Genomic DNA, 23686 nt, shown 5'->3' with positions numbered 1-23686 from the left:
TTCAGCCATTGAGATTGAAACGAAATGCGATTTTTAGTACGTAATGACTCAGAAATCAGATCCAGATGAGAAGTCTCTGTCTTGTTCCTCATTTCTCCCTACCCGAGGCGATCATTTTTTTTACAATAAATTTATTTTTTATTGGTGTTCAATTTACCAACATACAGAATAACACCCAGTGCTCATCCCGTCAAGTGCCCCCCTCAGTGCCCATCACCCATTCACCCCCACCCCCCCACCCTCTTCCCCTTCCACCCCCCCCAGTTCGTTTCCCAGAGTTAGGAGTCTTTATGTTCTGTCTCCCTTTCTGATATTTCCTACCCATTTCTTCTCCCTTCCCTTCTATTCCCTTTCACTATTATTTATATTCCCCAAATGAATGAGAACATATAATGTTTGTCCTTCTCTGATTGACTTACTTCACTCAGCATCATACCCTTCAGTTCCATCCAGTCGAAGCAAATGGTGGGTATTTGTTTTTTCTAATGGCTGAATAATATTCCATTGTATACATAAACCACATCTTCTCCGATTGACTTACTTCACTCAGCCTAATACCCTCCAGTTCCGAGGTGATCATTTTTAATGGTTTCTTTATCATCCTCCCAATGTTGATTGTTGCAAGTGCATATTTTTTTTCTTATTGCACTTCTTTCCTGCACAAAGGGTTGCATATTATTTATTTTTCCCCCTTTTTTATTTTTTATTTTTCTCCCTTGCTTTTATACATAACTGTATCCTGGGGATCTCCCCACAGTGGTGTATTTCTACCTTTTTCTAGCTGCAAAGAGTATTGAGTCCCCTAATCCACGATCTTTTGAATAGTCTCATTGTATTTTAGTGAGTATGTAGCCTCATAAGGGTAGATAGAGCCAGAAAAATTGATTCACATGCCCCCATCCCCTTGCAAAATGGCATTTGCATATTTTCTGGGTACTAGTAATGAAGCTGAAGTGGCAGGGAGCACTTGGGAAGAAGATCTGCACAATATCCCTTTGGATGACGTTGGTGGCAGCAGGAGCATGAGACTTTTGAGTGTTTCCAAGATCAGTTTGTGGTGCAGAAGTGGCATGGGTGACTATGTTATTTGCAGATTTGATTAAGTCCACTTGGTGGCAACAGGGCAAACAGCAGCATCTGGTATTCTGTGGGCAGCAATCGCAGTGAGGATCCCTTTGTCAGGCCCCCTCTGCTGTGATGTTTGGAGCCTTGTTCCCAGAGCCTTGAGTCAGTTTTTCCAGCCCATCCAACATTTCTCTGAGCTGCCTGGGATTCTTTAATAAATTCCTTTACTGCTTAATTGGCCAGAGTATGCTTTTTATGCTTACAGCTAGGAACTCTGACCTAAATACTCTTTATGAAAAAGTAGTGATTAAATATAAAGAGTGAGGAAAAAGAATGTACTATCTGTCCTTACTTCATCTGTAATAAATTATCTTGACCCACTCGCTCTCTCTCTCAGCCTGTCCTTGACATTTCTTTTATCCTCATTAGTTTGCTTAAAAAAAAAGAAGATGAAAAGAAAAAGCAACCAAATTTTGAATTCCACATTTTGTTTCTCCCTTGTGCACCAGGATGATAATTGGAGATATTAAATTGAAGTAGTCTTCAACCCAATGCCAGCATTTCCCAGTATCTATATAACTTCTTGCCTGTTCTGGCAGCAAAGACGGCTTTGGGTATGACTGCTCTCAAGACAGGAATGGTACAAAGAGTCATATTGTTGACTTTTGGGTTCCTCTCAATAAGGATGTGTTAAACTTAAGACATGATTTTCAATTCAATTTCAATTCAGATATTTGAGGGTACCCAGAAATTTGATTAGTTGCTTGTTAGAAGTCCCTAAATCTTCTCTTTGAATATCAAGAGCAAACTGGGAGAATTCACACACTAATGTTTATACTAGAAGAGAACATAGAAGATGTCATAAGCAGAGATGTGAGTTTTATCCCACTCTAAAGGAGATGTGGCTGAGGAGGCAGTGGACCTGGAGAAGCCTTAGGATGATACAGAAAGATGGATGAGCTTTGTGGAACTGGCTGCCCAAGAGCAGAGGCAGCCAACAAAAAAACTAAAGAATAATGAATATCAGTGGAAGTGACCACATGACAGACCCTTGCCTGCTCCTGATACCACGATCCTTGTCACATATCACCTAGCTTACTGCCCAGAATATGTGAGTTGGGCACTAATATTGTTCCTGTTGTTATCACCATTAATATGAATAGGAAGGAGTGCTCCTCGGTCACCACTGGAATCAAGCCCCTGACTGAAAAGAGGCACAGGTGGACTTCCAAGAGAAAATCAGTGCACAGTGGCTTCCAGGGCACACTTGGACTTCTGGGGAAGGTCAGAGTTAGGAAGGAAGTGGAAGGCTGGGAAGCCACCTCGCTGGTGCCTCTGATAGGCTCTGGAGTTGAAGGATCTACAGTCTAGCTGCATAGATTCAGGAAGAAGGAATAGGAAGGGGGTGGGTCCTATAAGGCCCATGGTGCAGAGAGAGGATATCACTGAATCCCCAGAGACAGATCTGGGGGATTAAAGCCTAATGTGACTGGGACAAGTCTGGTAACCAGGAACTTACTTTTCCCCTCTTTCTTTTGTGCTCTTTTGTAGCAGAGGTGATCTCAGATGCTCCTCATGATTCCTTACTTTATGCCTAACAAGGAGGGGATCCTCCTTGAGGCTGGGGCCCCTTCTAACTGGCTCCATGAACCTCATTACCTTTGTTTTTCATCTCTGGGTTCCTGCCCACCAGGCCACTTTTTAGGGTTACTATACAAGCTCAAAAATAAAATTGTTTGGGAATGAACACTCTTTCCCCCTGCATAGATTGTAAGCTCCTTTGAGACAGGGAACACACCTTCTACAAGATGCCTTATATCATGAACTATGCAAACAGTGTAGTCAAATCTTAACTGATTGGCATCTTTTCCCTTCACTTTGATGGAAATGTTGACAGTCCTGTCCTCAGCGTCACTGAGGCCAATGCCAAACAGCACTAGATGTTCCTATTGTGTTTGTTTTTCTTTCCCAAGAGGACTACCTTGTCCTTCTTGGAGCAGTTCACCAACTGGCTTACCAAACTACAGCCTTGTCCAATAAAGTTGTCTGGCAAATGACACCATAGATACAGAAGCTAATAATCTTTAGGACAAACCAGGATTCCTGGCTTCACCTGCTGGCTTGAAGTATCTGGAGCCCCCATTCATGTTTTCTTAACTTTGTTCCACATTTACTTTTATTAACAACATTGTATTGATTAGCAAATTAATGAGGTTTAATAAGATACTATATGTAAATACTTAACCCAGCTTCGACACCAATGGAACTCTCCCAATGTGAGCTACTCTGGTTACCTATAATCTTCAGAGAAGTAATTTTATTCATCATTCTTTGACATAGCCATTTACCACACGATATGAGAAGGAATGTCTAAGTTGTTGAACTTTGCTTGATTTGATTTTTTTGTTTGTTTTGCTTGATATATTTTTAGTGTACTCTCCCTCTTATTTCCCTGGCATTTTCTATTTCTAAAATGGTCAGAAATATTAGCACAGTAAGAACTATATGAAAAGAAACTACATTCTCTGTGCCTTATTCATGGCCTTCATTACTCAGAAAGGACTGGCCTAATTTCCTATTTACACAGGGACATTTTGCACAGCCCACAGTCAGAGTGACTGTTAGCAGTCATGGCAGGTAGTACTCTATTCAGACAGATCTAGACAGACACTCTAAAACTTAATAAAAAGCTGAAACCCCTCCTGGGAAATTGATTTACAAGAAATTTACTGTCTGTTTGGGTATGCCTATTCTATGATGGCTCTCTAAAGACCCTGTGAAGGGATCCCTGGGTGGCGCAGCGGTTTGGCGCCTGCCTTTGGCCCAGGGCGTGATCCTGGAGACCCAGGATCGAATCCCACATCAGGCTCCCGGTGCATGGAGCCTGCTTCTCCCTCTGCCTGTGTCTCTGCCTCTCTCTCTCTCTGTGACTATCATAAATAAATAAAAATTAAAAAAAAAATAAAGACCCTGTGAAGGGATTTAAGTCAGTAAAACATGTAGAGGACATTTCCCTGGATTGAACTTGCTTCTCCTTCCCCGAAAGAGCTAGCATGACCCTTTCCTACCAGGGAGCTCTAAATGATCACTGGTGAGGACAGTGTTAGCCTGGTCCAATGGTTCTCAAATATTCTTCTCTATCCAAGTCACCTGGGAAGTTGATAAAAGTCAGAATCCAGGATCTCTCTACTCCTACCCTAACCATTATGCACAGATTCTAACTCAGTAGGTCAGGGAAATGGTCCCCAAAAATAGCACACCAGGTGACTTGTTGGCAGACAGTGCATAGACCACAATCTGAGAAATGCGAGTAGAGGCCATTCACAGTCTTTTCATTCAATGAGTGTTTACTGAGTGTTCAGGATAAAACTGAGCCTCATGAACAAAAGCAAGGCATTCAGTATATGAGAAAGGGAATACAAAACACTGATGGAATAGAGAGTTTTCTTTTTTTTTTTTTAATTTTTATTGATTTATTTATGATAGGCACACAGTGAGAGAGAGAGAGGCAGAGACACAGGCAGAGGGAGAAGCAGGCTCCATGCACCGGGAGCCCAATGTGAGATTCGGTCCCGGGTCTCCAGGATCGCGCCCTGGGCCAAAGGCAGGCGCCAAACCGCTTCGCCACCCAGGGATCCCCGCTGCGCCACCCAGGGATCCCGAGAGTTTTCAAAGCATATTCACATCCATTGTTTCCTCTCCATGTCAACTATGTGTGGGGCAGTGATTGGTGTTTCCATTCCACACAAAAAATAATGGAAGCAATTTCCCCAAGTTTCTATGGCTGCTAGATGATGGGCATGGATAATATCCAGGACTTCTGACTATAGGGCCTGGAAGGAAGAAAACACTAATGATAAGTACACTAATCCCCTGAAAGACAAGGACATAAAGGTGTGTTTACACAAAGGTCCATTGCTATGTTTACCACAGGGAAAAATTGGAAATAATTTAAATGTTCATAAATAGGGATTGGTTAAAAAAACCCAAAATATTATGAATCCACACAATGGAATACTGTGTGGATTGCATATATATGGAATATTCTGCAGTTTTTCAAAAGGAAAAGGCAAATCTTTATTAATGGAAATAATATTTGTGATGCATTGTGAAGTTTTAAAAGTAATCACAGAACTCTAAGTAGAGAATGGTTACTTTTATGGAAAAAATGTGCATGAATTTAAAATTCTTTGACGCCATTTCCTTTTACATATCTATACAGAGAGAGAGAGGGCACTGTCAGAGTGCAGATTAAGGTTACATTTTTTGGCACCTTGGTAATCAGGTGCCATTGGAACATCACTAGTCAATAGAGCCTTCACGGGACCCTTAATGGAACAGAGCGCACAAGAGATAATTTCTCTAAATTAAGTTGTAGGTGAATTTGAGATGTATTTGGCATAGAAAGAACTGCATGAGAGGTGGTGGCCTTTGGTTGGGGGCTCTTCTCAGAATCACAACTCTGTTCTTAACTATAATATTATTCCATTTCATCTGACATAACAGTGTAACATTAGTGTATGTACCCAAAAGAGTAATATAATGAAGGTACTAGTTTATAAGAGCCAAACATTATAAAAATAAACTTTAATATTAAAAAATTGTTATACACTTTGCAAAGGGAAATGTGTTTAGCAAGAAGAACTTCTCTTGGAGAAGGTGCATCTTTGAGTCTTGAAGGGCAAGAACAGGCTGGGAGAAAGAAAAAAAAAACATATTTGAAAAATAGCCAAAAAATTTTTCCAATTCACAACTATGGAGTGCCATAAGATCATACTTTATTAATATTTCTTATATGCTTTTCCAGAATTGGGTAGTATGTATCATTATTATTACACTCTCATTCTGCTTAGGGCCAATCATGGTGTGCCTCCCTTGGGCAGGTCCTAGGGGGACAAAGATGACAAGGTCTCTGCCTTGGAGAGTCAACAGTCTTACCTTTTGTTTTTCAACCTGCAGTAAATTCTGTTCAAAGTAAAATAAGCATTGGTAGAACCAAAGATCGGCAAAAGGCTCTTAGGTCAAGAGGTTCATGTCCGTAGTGACTTATTTATTATTTTTAACAAGGTGAAATGCTTTTTATTCTTGTCAATACGGAAATGTATTTTTTTAAACAAAAGATTACTTAAAGAAAAACACAAAACTCTATTCATGGGCACCTGAGCATCTGCCTTTGGTTCAGGTCGTGATCCTAGGATCCTGGGATCAAGTTCCATGTTGGGCTCCCAATGGGGAGCCTCTTTCTCTCTCTGCCTGTGTCTCTGCCTCTCTCTGCGTCTCTAATGAATAAATAAATAAAATCTAAAAAAAACAAAAACAAAAACAAAAAACAAAACAAAAAAAACCCTCAAAACCCTCTATTCACGAGGACTAAGCCTAAAAGGAAATAACACTTAATTCTCATTGTGGTGGCTTGTAACATTTGTAGATCATGGATTCCCCATTCCTGCCCACAGAAGAATCTGATGAAGATAAGGATCTGCCCTTGGAATGCACATAACCCATATGCCCATGAAATACTGCAGATAGTTTCAGGAGCTCAAGAACAACCAAACTCATCCACAGGCACCAGGTAATCCACCCTGTTCTAGAAGTCTGTTCTAGATTTTCGAATGCAAATCTGACACTATTTATTCAGCAAAATATATATTTTTTAAAGATTTTATTATTTATTCATGAGAGACAGAGAGAGAGAGAGAGAGGCGGAGACACAGGTAGAGGGAGAAGCAGGTTCCATGCAGGGAGCCCGACATGGGACTGGATTCCAGGTCTCCCGGATCAGGCCCTGGACCCAAGGTGGTGCTAAACTGCTGAGCCAGCAGCAAATATTTTTAGAGCACCTATACTATGAAAAAGCACTATGTTAGATGTAGGGTAGCAATCTAACAAGCTCTCCAGGTCATTCTGATGCATTCTGAAGTTTGATATACACCAGCCATAACCAAAATGTGCCATATGCAGGCCCTACCCCTGGAGGTTTTATTTGGTCTGGTATGGGGGGGGCCACTCACTGGTGTTCTTAAAACATGTCCAGGAGAAAGGGGAACCCTCTTGCACTGTTGGTGGGAATGTGAACTGGTGCAGCCACTCTGGAAAACTGTGTGGAGGTTCCTCAAAGAGTTAAAAATAGATCTGCCCTGGACCCAGCAATTGCACTGCTGGGGATTTACCCCAAAGATACAGATGCAGTGAAATGCCAGGACACCTGCACCCCAATGTTTCTAGCAGCAATGTCCACAACAGCCAAACTGTGGAAGGAGCCTTGGTGTCCATCGAAAGATGAATGGATAAAGAAGCTGTGGTCTATGTATACAATGGAATATTCCTCAGCCATTAGAAACGACAAATACCCACCATTTGCTTCAACGTGGATGGAACTGGAGGGTATTATGCTGAGTGAAATAAGTCAATCAGAGAAGGACAAACATTATATGGTCTCATTCATTTGGGGAATATAAAAATTGGTGAAATGGAATAAAGGGGAAAGGAGAAAAAATGAGTGGGAAATATCAGAGAGGGAGACAGAACATGAGAGACTCCTAACTCTGGGAAACGAACAAGGGGTGGTGGAAAGGGAGGTGGGCAGGGGGTTGGGGTGACTGGGTGATGGGCACCGAGGGGGGCACTTGATGGGATGAGCACTGGGTGTTATGCTATATGTTGGCAAATTGAACTCCAATAAAAAAATAAAAAATAAAAAATAAACATGTCCAAGAAACCTGCATATGCAAACATAATTAAGGTTTATTGGTTTAAACCCTGGAAATGTACTTTCTGGTTTCTGATAAACATCTGTATCCCTAAAAGGAAGAAAATCCATTGTCTACACTTGTGCATCTATGGCTCCCAGAATGCACTGTGACTGGGAGCTTTAAAGGACCAGGCAGTCCTGCTTCCATCACCAGGGCACTTTGGAGGCTATGTCCCAATGCTCTGCCTCCCCCCAACTATTCAAAAGCAGAAACTCCAAATCCTCCTTTCTAGTTAATTAATAAATATTAATTTTTCTTTTAGTTTTTTTTTAATGAAAAAAGAATAAAATCTCTGAATTGTTTGGATGAAACTAGAAGATAGGAAATCCATTTTGGAGGTGGAGGCTCTTAACTTCCAATTGCTGTCCCTAGCGACAAATAGATCAATCTTTGTTACTGATCAGCCTCTCTGCTAACACTTTCTGTTAAGATATCTATTTCACAATAAATGGAGAAATCTTTGCTTTGAAGAGATTGTAGGCTTTTGGTTCACAGGAGAAGCAATTTTTGCAAGTCACTGCCCTCTGGAATATCTGCATGGGGTCACAAAAGTCAGATAAAAGACACAGCCCTTCACACTAAATTTAATAAAAACTTAGTGATTTTTTAAATGAAATACATTTATTTAAAAAATAATAATAGTCATATTGAGCATTTAATATAGATAGACATTGTAATGGATATATTACATACATTACTTAATATATTCTTCACAAGAATCATTCAAAGTTATGGTCATCCCCATTTTGTACTTGTTCAAAGTCAAATACTCAGTATTCAGGCCCATACCTATCTGATTCCAGAATCTATGGACTTCTTACGACACTGCACAATCTTCTAACCTGTAATGATGCAGAGAGTGCTAACAGTCATATATTCCACAAACGACTCTGGTGGAAGACTCACAGGATGGAGCTCCAAGCTCCCCTTGCAATGGCACCTTTAAGTTGTTTGAGAAACTAGTTACACACTGCTAACCATCCCCCAACTCTAGCTGCTGAGAGAGCTGCCTCTGTTTTAAGCTGGGAAAACATTCTTATTTGATATTAGATTTATCTTGGCATTTAAAAAAAGATTTTATTTACTTATTCATGAGAGAGAGAGAGAGAGAGAGAGAGAGAGAGAGAGAGAGAGAGAGGCAGAGACACAGGCAGGGGGAGAGGCAGGCTCCATGCAGGGAGCTCGACATGGGACTTGATCCCAGGACTCTGGGATCATGCCCTGGGCCGAAGGCGGCGCTAAACCACTGGGCCACCTGGGCTGCCCTATCTTGGCATTTGTATGAGAGCCTGTAGAATGGATGGACTCACACATTCATCTGGACTGCACTGAAGTCACATAGAATAACATGCTACTCTAAGAATTATCTGCTTTCTTTGGTAAGTTGAAGAAAAGTTAACCATATTGTTTAAGCAACAATCTATCCATCTAGGGCCTGTTGAATGCAGTATGTCTTTATATTAATGAAGATAAACAGACATTTGCCCAATCGTCACTTGGCTCAGTTACATGATCCTGACATGACAATGACACATGGGAAGAATTTTAGGTGAGACAGAATTTTGGCACACACTTGCTAATTAACAACCCCATGATTCTTCCAAGTATTAGAAACCATAATGGCTTATTTGGTTTACAACAAAATAGTCATACTGTGTTCTTTAGGCAAAAGCAATAGATGCAAAGTCTTTCTTTTATAGAACTTCAGATCTATCCATCTATCCTCTTGGAAGCCAGAAGGGCCGCTTGTCAGGCCCCCAAAGAAAGACAGTAGAAGCCCTTTGGTGCCAACAAGTTAATTACTTGTTCAAGTTCACATGTGGTAGACACACAATTATATAGTTCTGCATTCTATCATAAGTCTATTTCATCCCCTAATGTTGCAAATTTGATTTATGAATAATTTTTAACCTTCAGCTTTATCATGTTGGATTACAGAGGTACATTCCACCAGAAGAAAAAATAGAAAATAATAAAATGATCATCTTAGGGAGAAGGGAGTTTTCAAGCAAAAATAATAAAAATAACTTTGGCTCACGTTACTTTTTTTCTCATCATGACCATGGCCTCTAAATACTCATACCTCATGCTGACCTGGAAATGCCAGTTGTTTAAGAAAGAGATGATGTGGGGATCCCTGGGTGGCGCAGCGGTTTGGCGCCTGCCTTTGGCCCAGGGCGCGATCCTGGAGACCTGGGATCAAATCCCACATCAGGCTCCTGGTGCATGGAGCCTGCTTCTCCCTCTGCTTATGTCTCTGCCTCTCTCTCTCTCTGTGACTATCATAAATAAATAAATAAAAATTAAAAAAAATTAAAAAAAAAGAAAGAGATGATGTTGTGCTTGTTAGGAACATATTGCTTTCTTCAACCACAAATGAATGCTGATTTATTATATCAACATACATTTTCAGAAAATTAGAGTTGTTAATCCATAAAATACTTACTCAGTCAGGAACCAAAGTTCTTGATACAAGTAAAAAGAGAAATGCCCACATTTAGCAGTTATATCAAATACCACTATCATTCATTTATATATTGTTTATAGAAAATCAGATGTTGAAATAACTTAAATTCTCACAGTATTTTTAACAGTAGTGAAGAGTGATACAATCTAAATATTCATCATTCAAATTAATTGTGGTATTTGATAGATTTTTCTTGATAGAATATTGATATCTTTTTAGAAGTATTCTTTGAAGAATTTTTAATAATAAGGGAAATGTTCAGAAAATAATTCCAAGAGAAAAAAGTAAGGTATGAAATTGTTCCCAAAGAACAAAATTGTTCTTTGGTAATATAACAGAATATAAGTAGTATTTACATGAGAGGTAGGATTTTGGGTAATGTTAATTTTCTTCTTTATTTTTTCAGTATTATAGATATTTTGCAATGAACACATATCCATTTTTTAATAAGTAGAAATATTATTTTGGTCCATCACAGTAGGAAGAAAATTAAAATTCTGAAGAATCTCAGAAATCATCTGATGAATAACTAGGAGTTGACTTACTGAAATGATAAATATCCCCAGTTAGTCTCATTAAAAATATTCATGTTTAGATATAAAACTTTTATGAAACCACAAGTTTCTATACAACAGATCTAATGCCTTCCTTGGGAGTTTAGTCTTATGCTGGTTTGTAAATATCCACTGTTTTGATGCTAGAAAGAGTAGAGGTGCCTTGCACAGAGTGTTGTCCATAAGTTTGGACGAAAGGAGGAGTAGGAATGATTACTCAGGTTGTAATGAGTGAAGTGATCACCATTTTCCCACTCCCTTTTACCAATGCAATCTTGGATTCTCTTTTTTTAAAGATTTATTTATTTATTTGAGAGAGAGTAAGTGCATGATCATGTGTGGGCACACTAGTGGCAGGGTGAGTGGAGGGTAGAGGAAGAGGGAGAAAGAAAGAATCCTCAAGCAGACTCTGCTGAGTGTGGAGCTGGGGCAATGACCCAGGGTCTTGACATCATGACCTGAGTTGAAATCGAGAGCTGGCTGCCTAACAGACTGGGCCACCCAGGGGCCCTGGATTCTTCTTTTTTTTTCATTAAGATTTTATTTATTTATTCATGAGAGATATAGAGAGGCAGAGGCACAGGCAGAGGGAGAAGCAGGCCCCCTGCAGGGACCCCAACATGGGACTAGATTCCAGGACCTCAGGATCATGACCTGAGTCAAAGGCAGACGCTCAACCACTGAGTCACCCAGGTGCTCCAACTGGATTCTTTTTTTTTTTTTTTAATCAGTCATCAAGTATGTTTGTAAGCATTTATTCTATAGATTTTTTAATTGTAGTTTTCTCTAAGTCTTCTTTAGAAGGATTAGCTTTTGTATGCTTATAACAGCAATAGGAATTCAACTAATACTAGAACTACATGTGTCTTAATGAGGGTGTGATTTCTTTTTGTCAATATGAAAGAAAGCATCAGATCTTGAATTTGCATACAATCGTCTTGGGTAGAAACTCCTCCCAGTTTCACAAACTCTCCTACGTGTTCACTTGTAATAGAATTTGGCAACCAAGTCCATGCACGTGGACATGACACAGTAAAGAGCACTCATAGTCCTCCTGCCAACTGCCTTGTTGGCATAAATTTTGTAATTCTGGAGGTACCATGCACAGAAGCTAGACCTCAGTGGGAGTGGAAAGCAATGGATTATTCCTAAATCTGAGAAAAGAGATTAAATTCACCCAATTGAGAAACTACTTATCAAACAAAAGTTGTATTATTATACTCTTGGCTCTCTGTGGCTATTCATAACTCTCACAAACAATTTAGGGTCTTTTTCTTTTTGTTTCAAAAGATACAATAAATCAACCAATGGCATTTTAAGAAAAAAGTCTATCAAAACGTTTAACATTTAAAATATAATTGCTTTTGTGCGTGTGTGTGTGTGTGTGTGTTATTTTTTCATGCCTGAGACTATTAAGAATCTGAAGGTGCTTTTAGGCAACACATAAAATATAATAGTCAAAAATAAATTAAAAACCAGGACCAGATAAAATGAAAGTAAAGTGCAAACTTTACATAACATCCCCATGACTTTTGCAAATAGGTAATACTGTTCAACATAATTGGCTACAGGTAGGACACAAGTTTGGCTATGAGCTTCCTGGAAAACACAGCCTGAAAGAAAAGTCAGTTGCATAGTATTTATTTCCCCCATAATAGTTTCTCAGGCCAAGCAAAGACTTTATAGAACTCAGTTCTGAAAGAAATCATCCAGTGGACTGCACGTAAGGAACAGTTCGAGTACATGACGACCTCAGTAATATTCCTGTAGCAAATATAGATAGCAATTTCATAAGGCTGCTTATTGTTATGTCTTCCCCTCAAAGTCAATTTTGTGATAGTAAAAAGCAACTCAGGCAGACTAGTCTCCTGTGAATCAAAGTGGTGACCAAGGTTGTTAGTTTCAGAGATTTTAGTTCAAACTCTGAATAAAACTTGCATCAAAAAATCAGAATTAATGAATTACTTCACCTTAGATCCTTCTCTCTCAACAGGTACAGATATAAAGTTATGTTAATTGACAGAGTTTCCAGCCGAATACATTAAGATCAACCAAGTAGTTGGTGTTAATACTCTTTAATAAAATCAAGGGTTAAACCAATCTATCCTGATGAGCCATTCCACTACAACCCCAGGCCGCACATGTTACAATGTAGGGACTCCATTTGAACCAACTGGTTTAAAATACAGTATTTTAAGAGTGTCAACTTGTAACATCTGGCAATTGCATAAGGTAAATCTGTACCAAATGGGAGAAAATATTTCAAAATTATCTAGTGAGTGATAGCATTTGCTTTGACGTGGATGGGGTATTATGCTGAGTGAAATAAGTCAATCAGAGAAGACAAACATTATGTGCTCTCATTCATTTGGGGAATATAAAAAATAGTGAAAGGGAATAAAGGGGAAAGGAGAAAAAATGAGTGGGAAATATCAGAGAGGGAGATAGAACATAAGAGACTCCTAACTCTGGGTAATGAACTAGGGGTGGTGGAAGGGAGGTGGGCAGGGGGTGGGGGTGACTGGGTGACGGGCATTGAGGGGGGCACTTGACGGGATGAGCACTGGGTGTTATTCTGTATGTTGGTAAATTGAACACCAATAAAAAATAAATTTATAAAAAAAGAAATCTTTTATTAAATCACACAACAGATGGAGTACCATAAAAAAAAAAAAGCATTTAAAGATGTTAACTAATCTCATTTATTGAGAACAAAAGTTGTAATTGGGAAGACATCAAAATTTCTCCTTATAAAAGCACAGGAGAAACTGAATCAATTCAATGATGACAACTGAAAAGTGCACAGAATTTGTTTTTGAAATTTTATAATTTCTCTTTGGAGTATCTTGACATGGGAGAAATATTTTGATACAGTTTCCATATTTACTTGGATATATGTATATTCTTATGATTTTGTAGAAAAATAAAAAAATTTGGCAGAAAATAAAAAAGATTATAAAAAAAAGCATTTGGATTAAAAATAAGTCTGCTTCAAGTTAGCTTCCACCAGTGACAGTAAGGCCTTGGATAAGTTAACCAGTATCTCTGAGTTTATTTCCATTTGGAAAAACAGGAATATATAAACAAAGATCAACGATCAAATGACATAACTAACTTGAAAAGGCACTGTATATTGTAAAACACCAAGGAGATATCTAAGATATTATTACATGTGTTAACGTTTTATTAAGGACCATTAGAACTTTGTTTGGACTAAATGTTCTGATTATAGCCCTAATAGTTTTCCCTTAAAATTCTTTACCTATTCAGTTTAACAAGTATTTATTTGACTACCTATCAAATGCTCTTGGTGGGACAAAATGAAAACATGGTCCCTTAATACACAGGGGGTTAGAATACAATCTCTAGAACATTGTGCTATTTAATGATGCACTAATGTCCCTGCCATGAACTCTGCTAGTTGAGATCTGTCAGAGCTGAGAGCATTCCTGGGTTGCCCCAGGGAGCCTCTCAAAGCAAGATACCAGGGAGTGTTTCTCCTTCTCTTCTTTATCAAGCCCTTTGTGATCTTGTCATATAGTTCTCACTAATAAGTACTTAACAACTGATAAAATGTTTTTTTTTTAATTTATTTTTTTATTGGTGTTCAATTTACTAACATACAGAATAACACCCAGTGCCCGTCACCCATTCACTCCCACCCCCCGCCCTCCTCCCCTTCTACCACCCCTAGTACAACTGATAAAATGTTGAAAGAATTTTTAAAAATTGCCCCTGGGTTGAGAGCTGTATTCCAGTTTCTGTGTGAGATTAAATTTTATTGCCTGAGGCTCAGATCTTAAAAGATAATAAGGTTTAGTTCAGATGTTACATCTATTCAAGAATGATCTTTTCAAGTGTTTTCCAAAAGCAAACATGCACAGCATAGATCATTTTAGGACTCTCTTAGCTCCTCTGCTGTCCCCATTGGCCTCTACAATCCTTCTAATGCAAAGGGCACTTCAAACCAGTTATTTACAGTATAAATTGCTTAATGCTTATTTATGTGTTTCACAGTCATTCCTTAATTGTTAACATCAAATAAATTTAGTTCTAGTGTGTCATGGCCTTACTACAAAAATATGTTTTTACATTTTTCTTTCTGCAACCAGCTCTCACCTAAACAGCACTGAAGGAATAAACCACTAACTCACATAGGTGAAGACCAGATGATAATTATAATGAATGTTTATATGAAGTCCTTCACAACATTATGTCAAGCTATTGATTATTAAAAACAAAAAGTGATGTTCAGTAAGATGCTTTGAAAAATCCAACTAGTACAACTAAATAAATATATAGGTCATAAATCAGTGCATATAATAAATACATATGTAAAATATTTTATTTATGTCTCACTTGATATTTGTAATAATTTTCTGGGCTTATTTGTAGTTGAATAGAAGGTAGGAAAAAAGGAGCTGGCCAAACGTGTGAATACTGTAAATAACATGGTATTTATTAGAATATCTTAATCTAGTTAAGATAATTTAAGGCACAACACTCTAGTAGCATCATCTGATTGTATTCACTTGTGTTTAATGTATCAATTATGTAGGAATTATTTTTAAAAGTTCAACATTTTTTGCATGATTTCATAATTCACACATTTCACTCAGACTGCCCTTTCTCCACGTTAGTGTGGACTGGTGGGCTGTTACCGCATGTGGATTTTTCCATTTATATGGCAGTTGCTAGTCCTAAACCAAAGGGAGTCACTGGGCTTACATGGAAAGTGAAAACCTGCTAAATTCAGCTATTCACCTACAAGAGACATTTAGGTAAAGCTGGTCAGTGCACATTCTTTTCTTCCCCTTTCTCAAGTATATACTTATTTGTAAGAAAGTGAACACCAGTTAATGAATTTAACTTCTTAGAGAAAAGTATTTTTAACTACTATAATGCAAAAACAAAGAAGTAAAGAAAAATATATACATTTGCAACACGATTGAGCAACAAAGGACCAATAGTCTTAATATATAAAAGGAACTTTTGAAAATCGTTGAGGAGAAAAAAAAGAAGGGGTGCCTGGGGGGCTCAGTCAGTTAAGCACTGACTCTTGATTTCAACTCAGGTCACAATCTCAGGGTCATGAGATCGAGCCCTGCATTTGGCTCCATGCTGGGCATGAAGCCTGCCTTAGATTCTCTCTGCCTTTCTCTTCCCCTTCCATTGTCCCCCACCCCCTATCTCCACTCACGTGCATGCATGCTCTCTCTCTCTCTGAAAAAAGAGAGAGAGAAAGGAAAAAGAAGAGATCAAAAGATGGACAAAGAACTTGATGAACTTAAAGAATAAATACATACAGCAAATGAACAAACTGTGGGTAATGAAAGCTAGATTTCTTGCTGTCAGAAAAGGGAGTTACAAATATGGAAAAATAGGTTAGAATGCTTGAAATCTATGGGATTGAATTGGAGCATCAGTACAATCCAGTATATGTCAATTGGTAAACACTTGTGATTTTTTACAGTATTTTCAGCTGGACAGATACAGGAATAGTGTGTGTGTGTGTGTGTGTGTGTGTGTGCGCAAGTATATACAGATACTTATTTCTTAGCTCAACGAGCTGAAAGAACACAGAGGAGCAATGATTTCTCAGTACCAATGGGTACTCCTAGCACACATCTTGGTTTTCATATGCCATTCTAAAATAAAAGGACCTGGGGCTCCTTGGATAAATGAGTAGCAGGATAATAGGAAAATACAAAATGAAGTACAAGATAAGCCTGGAATATCTTGTGGTGCCAGAAAGGAAATGCTCAATAAATGTGGGAGTCATGTAAACAAAGGTACAGAAGTCAACTTAAAATGTTGGCTAAATCTGGGGTAATCTGAGCAACAAAATAAATAATAACATCTTAGCTCAGGCAGGTATAACAAAATATCATAGTTTGAGTGGTTTAAACAATATAAATTTATTTCTCACATTCTGAAGTCCAAGGACAAGTAAGGTAGTTTTCATTCTGAGGTTTCTCTTGGCTTTTAGGTGGTTGCCATCTCACTGTGGAGTTACATGACCTCTTTGTGAATGTGTGGCGAGAGAGCAAGCTTTCTGATCTCTCTACTTATAAGGGAAATAATCCACTTATGAGGGCCCCATCCTCATGATCTCATCTAAACCTAGTTACTTCCCTTTTATTTTTTAAAAAAAAACCTTGTTACTTCCAAAGGCTTCTGCCTCCAAATACTATTATATTGGAGAAGAGAATGTCAAAATATGAATTTGGGGGGTACTGCAAACATTCAGCCCATAATCGATAATGGATTATAATCCGTAGAGTAAAATAAGAATCCACGAGTCCATGGTGATATATATAATTGAATAACTGAACAAGTGGGAGATAAATAAAAGCTCTTCCTTAGAGTAGAATTCCAACTAATACATGTAACAAATATGGAAATAAACAATCACCATTTGGCATATCACAGTAATAATTGTTTTAGTCAAGAATCACCAATGGATACTAAACTCTAGTGGGTCAAAGTATGAGAAACAGGATAATTCCATAGTAGCAAAGTTTCATTCCATAAGATTCTTACTAATTACAAAGAGAAAAACAGCAACTTTGCTGTGGAGAGACCTGGCAGATTGTACTTTAACGACTTGGTTAAAGTCAACATCAGTAGTAACAGGACAAATTAACATCACATGTTTTCTACTATGATATATTGAGAAGTACACAATACTACTTTTGTGGTGTTCTTACAAAAATAGACAACTTGAATTTAATCAGAGGAAATCTCAGGCAAAGCTAAAATGAGAGACCCTAAAAGTATGAGGTTCATGAGAGACAAAAACTGAAGAACTTGGGGCAACTGGGTGGCTCAGCAGTTTAGCACCTGCCTTCAGCCCAGGGTATGATCCTGGAGTCCTGGGACGGAGTCCCACATCGGGCTCCCTGAGTGGAGCCTGCTTCTCCCTCTGCCTATGCCTCTGCCTCTCTCTCTCTAGGTGTCTCTCATGAATAAATAACTAAGATCTTAAAAAAAAAAATGACCTGAAGAACTATACCAAATTAAAGGAGATTAAAGACATATGACAAATTCATGCAATCTGTGATCCTAGATTCATCCAGAGTTAAGGGTAGTGTTTATATATTTTACTTGTGGGTCCCAAATAATAAAAAGCATAGAAGCAAGCAATGGTTTTTAGTAAATACTTACAGATTACCATGGAACCTAGATGACTAGAGTCCTCTGCCTTCCTCAGCTCCCCTCTCTCTGAGTAGAAATATGTGCTCTGAACCATCCATAGAGTGTAAGTGTGCATTTAAGACATGTCAGAGGAGATCTGACCTTCACCAGAGAATTTATAGTACATAGGCTTAAAAAAATTGAATAGTTGTCTTGAAACTGCCTAGACTCTGCTAAGTAAAAATGTGACATGATCTCAGGGGTGACTCTGACTCATTTGTTCTTGACTCTAGAGAGCCAGGCCTCCTTGCATGGGTCCTTAGTCCACATATTAGAATGTCTACTGTTCTGTGAAGGAAAGTATATGCAAAACAACCTCCAAAAGTTGAAGAAGCTGTAAGAATGAAGGAAAAGGCCCTTAAGTCCAGCTTGCCAGGAAATAGTTTACTAAAGGGACTTATGGACAGAAGCAGGTCATGGGTGGCTTCAAGATGAGTAGATTTCCATTACCCCAGCTCCTGTAAGATCTTTTTTCAGAGCTGGGAGACCACTGAGGAAATATTTGAGAATCATTGTCGTAACTCCAGATTAGATCAAAGAGCCTGTGCCCCAAAGGTGTTCTTAAGAGTAAACAAAAAGAAATAATGGAATGTGTTCAAGAAGATTTCAGGTCACAGAGTGGTCACCATGGCAGGTTTGTCCAAGATGGCATTAGTTTGTCATACCAGTCTGACTTCCTCGTCAAAGGTAATGAACTGAGCCTGACATCCACACATCTGTCCAGAGAGTGGATAACTTTTCTATTTCCCCTTTTGGAAAATGTCATTGGAAAGATCAAAAATCAAAATTCCCACTTTAATTTGCTTGAGTGCTCTCAAAAAACCACCTGTAGACTTTGTTTTCAAGAATAGTAGGTGAAGTTACTGAGATCATGCCTCTTGATGAAAACAATGAAAAATACTGGGCAAAGCTCACTTAGGAGCAGTGATGACCTAATATGACAGTAAAGAACTATGAGGCTAAAATTCAAAAGGAAAATGGAACCTCCAGGGAGTGAGCTAGAACAGAAGCTGCTTTTGTTCTGGGGCCTTTGACAATTCTGATAAATTTTAACTTTTGTTTTGACAGCCTTGTACAGTGAAGTAGACAGAAATCAAAGCTCAGGTCATATAAAAAGTTCAGAATTGAAGAGGAGAGCTAAAAACAAATAAATCTGTGACCTAAGAAGCTACATCTTTAGAGTAAGATGAACATAAGTTAACCAGCTTTCACAAAGTTTTGCATCCAAGTTTCAATTCACCTGGGTGGTACAGGGAACCTCAGGTTCTAAATTTGATTTATGTTGGTCCATGACTTGTTTTGCCATCACATACCTGGAAACTATGCCCAGAAACAATCTCTGGAGGAAGATACCTTCATTATACCCTTGCATTATTCCTTAAAATATTTTCATGAACAATGACCAGCATAGAAACAAAGATGATTTGGCAACAAAAAAAAGTCACCATAAGAAAGAAACAATAAGAACAAAGAAAAGTCCACAAAGATTTCAAATACTAAAATCATCAGATCCAGGCTACAATCTGACTATGTTAAGTATGCTTAAGGACATAAAAGAGGACTTGAAAATAAGTATAGAAAGAAAGAAATCATACTAAAAAGAAAGAAAGAGAAAAGAATAAAATAACTGAAAAAAAATTTTTAAAAAGGAATAAAATAATTGAAAATGAGAATTCATTGAACAGATTTAGCTGTGGAAAGAATTCTTGAACCAGGGAACAGCTTAGAAGATAGGTCCCAAAAGCAACACAAGAAGACAAAAAGAGCAAGAGATAAGAGAATAAATGGATTATAGGTATTAAGGAGGGCACTTGTGATGAGCACTGAGTGTTGTAAGGGATAAATCACTGAATTCTACTTATGAAACTACTATTACACTATATGTTAACTAAAATTCAAATAAAAACTTGAAATATTAAAAAATGAAAAAAAAAAGAGAGAGAACAAAGTTTAAAAGCCTAACATACTTTTGACTTTAATCTCAGAAGGAGAAAGATACATAAAAATCCACAGTTAGATACAGGACACTGAAATTACAGAAAGCCAAAGTCAAAGAGAAAAGAACCTTGAAAATGACTACATAAACCCACTTTCTTTTTTTTTTTTAATTTTTTTTAAAATCTATTTATGATAGTCACAGAGAGAGAGAGAGAGAGGCAGAGACATAGGCAGAGGGAGAAGCAGGCTCCATGCACCGGGAGCCCGACGTGGGATTCGATCCCAGGTCTCCAGGATCGTGCCCTGGGCCAAAGGCAGGCACCAAACCGCTGCGCCACCCAGGGATCCCTAAACCCACTTTCCTCCAGAAATGCCTCAATGGATATTTACGTGAGTTAGTTCCCAGAGCTTCAACCCAGATATTTTATTAAACAAAACCCAGATAAAACAAGACAAAAAACCCTTGCCATCTCTTAAATTAGCACATTTTTGGTTTCCTTGAACAATAATAAGAAATTGATATCCAGTGTCAATTAATATGCAAACATACTAAACTCTTCAGCAGAAAATAAAATTTTGCTTCTGATTTATGTTCAATTTCCAGAGAAGTTAGACTTTGAGGGTATTCATCATTTAAGAGAACAAATAAAAAGAAAGCAAATGCTAAAACATAACATAAAAACTTGAATTGAGGGGATCCCTGGGTGGCGCAGCGGTTTGGCGCCTGCCTTTGGCCCAGGGCGCGATCCTGGAGACCCGGGATCGAATCCCATGTCGGGCTACCGGTGCATGGAGCCTGCTTCTCCCTCTGCCTATGTCTCTGCCTCTCTCTCTCTGTGTGTGACTATCATAAATAAAAAAATTAAAAAAAAAAAAAACATTAAAAAAAAAAAAAACTTGAATTGACTCTCTGGATTTGGGTAGAGAACATGATGAATTTTTCTGGAGATTCTTTGTCAATTCTCTGAGACTGTGTTTCACCACTCATTGGATTTAGTGTCTGGAAGAAGCTGAAAATCCCTTTGATACTTTAAAAGCTATAGGGTGACTATCTCATTTACAAGAATGAATAAGTCTTATAGGTGAAGAGAGGTGGCACAGGAGGCAGGAATAGCATTAGAAGAATTTTAAAAATGTGGATTCTAATCTCAGTTTAGACTTAACTAGTTGTGTGGTTTGGACAAGCAACTCTATCTCAAGAGCCACAGTTATTTTATATGTCTGTCATTCTATGTTCTGAATTGTATTTCCCCAAAAGATACGTGAAAGTCTCAACCTCTAGTATCTCACAATGTGGCCCTATTTGGAATACTGTCATTGCAGTTGTAATTAGTGAAGATGATTACCCCATCCTGGAGTAGGAGGAGCCCTTAACCCAGTATGACCTGTGCTCTTATAAAAAGATAGGCATGTGAAAACACAGAGATGCAAGGAGAATGCCATGTCAAGATGGAGGATTAGTGTGATGCATCTACAAAACAAGGAATGGCAAAGATTGCTGGAACACCACCCGAAGCTAGGAAGAGGCAAAGAAGACCTCCCGTATAGGGAAGGAGTATGGTACTGCAACAGCCAGATTGCAGACTTCTAGCTTCCAGAATTGAGACAAGAGATTTCTGCCATCCTTTTTTTTTTTTTTTTATGATAGTCACGCAGAGAGAGAGAGAGAGAGAGAGAGAGAGAGAGGCAGAGACACAGGCAGAGGGAGAAGCAGGCTCCATGCACCGGGAGCCCGACGTGGGATTCGATCCCGGGTCTCCAGGATCACACCCTGGGCCAAAGGCAGGCGCCAAACCGCTGCGCCACCCAGGGATCCCGATTTCTGTCATCTTAAGTCATCCAGTTTGTGGTATTTTATAGCCCTAAGAGACTAAGACGAGTGCACAATGTGCCAAATCTCATCCTAGTGGCTCTGGATCATAGTCAAATAAAATGTGGTCCCACCGTCAGGGAAATACCAGATATGATTTTTTAAAAGAGACAGAAAGAGGTTGTTTAAGAGTTTGTATTGTTAGGAAAAGGGCTTTAACAACACTATATACATAGTGTTGATAAATAAATAAATAAATAAATAAATAAATAAATAAATAAATAAATAAATAAATAATTAATTAATTAAATAAGTAAGTAAGTAAGTAAGTTGGCCTGGAAAAAGTAGAGCTTTGATGGGATGATATACATAAAAGGGCTTCTGTCTTCTTCCTTTAGAGGTCCTGAGATGACAACTTTGGAGACTGAAAAGATCGTTTGTGCTTATAGCAAGAAGGAAGCAGCGATCGCCAGAAGTCGGTCTGTTTTTCAAGAATTGTATCTGTCAGGCTCAGTTCATTACCTTTGACGAGGAAGTCAGACTGGTCATGACAAAAGGTAGCAAAGTGTAGCAAGAATTTGTGGACACACTCAGTAATCTTCCTTTTGGTGCCCTTATAGACAAGATGAAGTGGCTGAATGAGCTGAGTAAACAGCTGTACCTATGGATTGATGATTACTTAATGGAGCTATGTCAATCTGAGCTGAGTTTTCTAGTGGAGTGCCAAGGAGCTCTTACATAGGTGCTGTGCCATTCAACATTTTTATCAGTAGCCTGGAAAAGCCAAGCCTTACCAGTTTTGTCTTTGATGGGCCAGATTGATTCTAGATGCCTAGATGTATATATGCACTTGGTTGTAGATGGAACTACATACCAGGAGGGCAGAGGAAGGTCAGAAGACATTTTGAAGTGAGTGACCAGGTGGTAACCTGAAGGAGAATAGTAGTCATGTAACACAAAAAAGCCAAGTAAAGTATTTGGGATATTCAGGGTAACCAACAGAGGACCCAAGAAAGACATGACAGTCAAGAGATAGTATGTTTTACCTGGTTTGAAGCGTTGTGATCAATGGATCAAATAATAGGAAGGTAATCTCAGCTTGATATAAGAGGAACTTTCAGGATGTTAGAGTATTAAAAAAAGCTGACAATGAAATTTGAAAGAAAGCAAATCACTATGGATTAACCTATAAGTTTAGTAAAAATTCTGGCAGAATTCTTTTTTAGGACTCTAATAACTTAATCTAAATACATAGGGGAATAGAAGCCTATAAGTAGCTGAATCAGTTTTGAAAAAGAAGAACAAAAATGTTATTCTTGCCCCCAAAATGGTTAGATGTACCACATACCCATGATAACAAAACAGTGCAGACCTGGTACAGCCACAGGGAAATAAGCCAAAGGAATAGACAAAAGAACTTGGTGACAGATTCATGCTTTCAGGGGAACCTAGTACATGATGGAGATACAATTCAGTGGTGAACCAATGGACCACACAGCAGAAACTGATGGACTTCATGGGGACTTCATATAGTTGGAGGACTTAAACAGCATAAATGGATGTAGAACTAGGTATGAAAGAAACTCTATAGCAAACAGAAAAAAATATAGAAATACATATTTTTGATATTGGAATAGGAAGGGTTTACATGAAATTGCCAAAGACAAAGCATAAGGGGAAATATAGAATTCTCTATTTCAAAATGAAAGATTTTGAGTGATAACATATACAAATTTATCAGATTAAATACTGACAGGTTGGAAAGTTATTTGCAACATGAACACCCTAAGAGGTTAAAAATACCACAAGTAAATATCTATACAGACAAATTCACAAGTGAGAAAAAGGAAGGCTAGTTAGAAAATGGTCCTATGAAAATGGATCTGTGAGTCCTTGGTTTCCT

This window comes from Canis lupus, chromosome 12 (genome assembly GCF_003254725.2).
Source record: "Canis lupus dingo isolate Sandy chromosome 12, ASM325472v2, whole genome shotgun sequence".
NCBI lineage: Eukaryota > Metazoa > Chordata > Mammalia > Carnivora > Canidae > Canis > Canis lupus.
This window is presented reverse-complemented; position numbering follows the sequence as displayed.